This window comes from Mastomys coucha, unplaced genomic scaffold, assembly GCF_008632895.1.
Source record: "Mastomys coucha isolate ucsf_1 unplaced genomic scaffold, UCSF_Mcou_1 pScaffold9, whole genome shotgun sequence".
In the NCBI taxonomy this organism is placed as follows: domain Eukaryota; kingdom Metazoa; phylum Chordata; class Mammalia; order Rodentia; family Muridae; genus Mastomys; species Mastomys coucha.
In genome coordinates, this window is record NW_022196915.1 from 24,838,857 (window position 1) to 24,841,471 (window position 2,615).

Consider the following 2,615-nt stretch of genomic DNA (forward strand, 5'->3'; position numbering starts at 1 on the left):
AACATGCACTGTGTTGTTGTTATGAAGTAGGCTGTACTCTGCAGTTTATCCATATATTAAGCTGTACTATATGGCCTCGTTGTGAAGGAGACTATACCTTCTTGTTTTGAGAAAAATATTCTGTGAAATATTTCTCCTTTTGAGGCATTTCTCAAACATGTCTCCATTATAGTTAAATGATAGATTTATTGTAATAGAATTATTAAAAGTTGAGGCAAATTGTTTTTGATGAATAGGAAACAATTGTGACAGTAGTGAAGTAAAATTAGTCAAACAATAGAATTTTCAACAAGGCTTTGTAGCAGAAAAGAAAAGTGACAATGTGCATACTAGTGTGACTTTTAATTTTAAAAGAGTACAAATTCTCACTGTATAGAAATTCAGAGACTCTTCTTGCAATGAGCTTCAGGAAGTTATTCAAACCAGAAAACAATGAGCCTGGAATAGTGAAACTGACCGGAGTCATCGATAGAAATACGATGAGTATTAAGTATTGTAGTTTCCCTTATAAGTAGTAACAGATCAGGAGCTCCAGATAGTCTGTGAGAACATAGAGTTCTCAGCATGGAACTCTGAACATCTGCCTTCAGCATCATTGCCCACCCTGCATCCACAATCCTGTTGTGACAGCCATTCACCCCTCACAGTCCCAGTACTAGTGTCATTCTTACATAGATCACATCTTTGTAGTCATCTGTTAATGCTCCAGCAATAAGTATGAAAACTAAATTAAAACAAAATAAAACAAAAGGGGACAAGTTGACAAAAACTACAGCCCCAATTCTATCCAAAAGTTCTCTAACTTCAGAAGTAAGTACAAGGTCGGATTAGCTTAGTCTCATCTAAGAATAAAGCCTATTTTGGCATTTTGATGCTTATTTGGAGATTTGGGAAAACATCAGTTCTAACCTCAGGTGGAGTATTTTTCTAGAGACTCGTGAATTTATGCTCTTAGTTTATTTTTAAGGAAGGAAAATAGGAAATGCCCATGAATCAGAGGTCAAATTCATCAACAGTCTCAATGTGGACAGACAAAAAAACATGACTGAAATAAAAATTGGATGTTGAAAATCACCACCTCCACCCACTGTTTAGGAAAAGAGCACCCTAATTTTGAAATATAAATAAAGTAACACTAATTTTGTCTTGTGCATCTTATCTACAGTACCCATGGAGCTCCAGAATCAGAAACTCTGAATGGCCATTTGCACTTGTGATATAATGTAATTCCTCAGGGAATATTTCAAGGTCTCTCATGGTGCTCAGACAGATAAATCATTTCTAGACTTGAAGAGATTAAATTTCTTATCCCCTTAACAGGGTAAACATCTCATTAGGAACATAGTCATGAAACTCAGAGGTTGAAACAAAATATGGAAAATCCAAGTTTAAATAGCTTCATAGTATGATGACCTTTAAGAAAACTGCCTCCTGGTCATGTGCAGAGCAGAAGTTGAGTGTTCTCAGAATTTCACTCTCAGAATATGTGAGCATCAAGGCCAACAATGAAAACAAGGTAAATTATGAAGATGATCTTCAGGGTCTTCTGCTGCGCTGCATCAAGAAGCAAACTAACAATGAACTGTGTACTTAGTTGATCCTGTAAAGCAACTGGGCAACTGCTCTGATTCAGTGACTGAGCAAGAAAAAGAAATCCTCAACACACAATACATGACTTGGACATTTCTTTCTCTTTCCTATAAAATGATAAATATTACAGAATTAGAAGTGAGGGAGTAGTCTCACAGTAAAATATGTTAACTTACAGGTGAACACTTTAAGCTTGATGTAATGTTGGAGGAGAGGGATGCTAACCTCAATGAAATGAAATAGTTTGTCAAAAGTCCGACAGGGCTATTTAGGGAAGATCAGAGGTGGATGTTGAATTTCCATAGCCTGGCTTTAGAGTGAGTAGTTGGCACTCCCCTTCTATAAGGTGTGATTTTGAAACAGTAAGCCAGGCTTATTATTACTATCCCATAAGTCTATTATGTGCGTATTCTCAGAAATGTGTGATTGACTAATATTACCTTTTGCAGAATAATAAGTTATAGTTTCTGTGAGTGAAGAAAATAATGAAATAAAAGTCAGGACTTACAAGTCCTTCTGGTTCCTTGGAAGGTAGACTAAAGGGACAGAGACCTCGTAAGTATCATGAACACAGAGACTTTGTTGTGAAATATGCACTTTTCTGCTAATATAGATGGTACTGGACATAAGGAGAAGACAAGTCCTTAAAAAAAACATAAGAGCTGGCAAAGTTTCAATACTAAAACTGATAGAAGGAAAGAGAAGTATACACTTGGGTGTGGCATTGTAAAGTTGTCTACAGTGTTCTCAAAACACTTGCTAACAGTACTTTTGTAGAGGAACTTGTTGGTGTGAATATGATTGTTTAGCAGCAACAGTTCTCCCCCAGCAGAAGGAATCTCAATACTATAGGATCAGTGTTTAATTTGCAGGAGAAAATCCTGAGTACCAATCTGCAAATCATTAGCAAAGACTGGAAAGAAGGGGAAAGAGGGAGGGAAGGAGGGGGATTTTTAAAAACTAGAAAAAAAAGCTGGGCGGTGGTGGCACACATCTTTAATCCCAGCACTTGGGAGGCAGAAGCA

The 2,615-nt window shown here is 36.8% G+C and overlaps 1 pseudogene; it reads left to right on the forward strand.

Moving 5' to 3' along the window:
• The first annotated feature begins 1,408 nt into the window (after window positions 1-1,408).
• Window positions 1,409-2,615, forward strand: part of LOC116085189 — a 6,138-nt pseudogene continuing 4,931 nt past the window's right edge.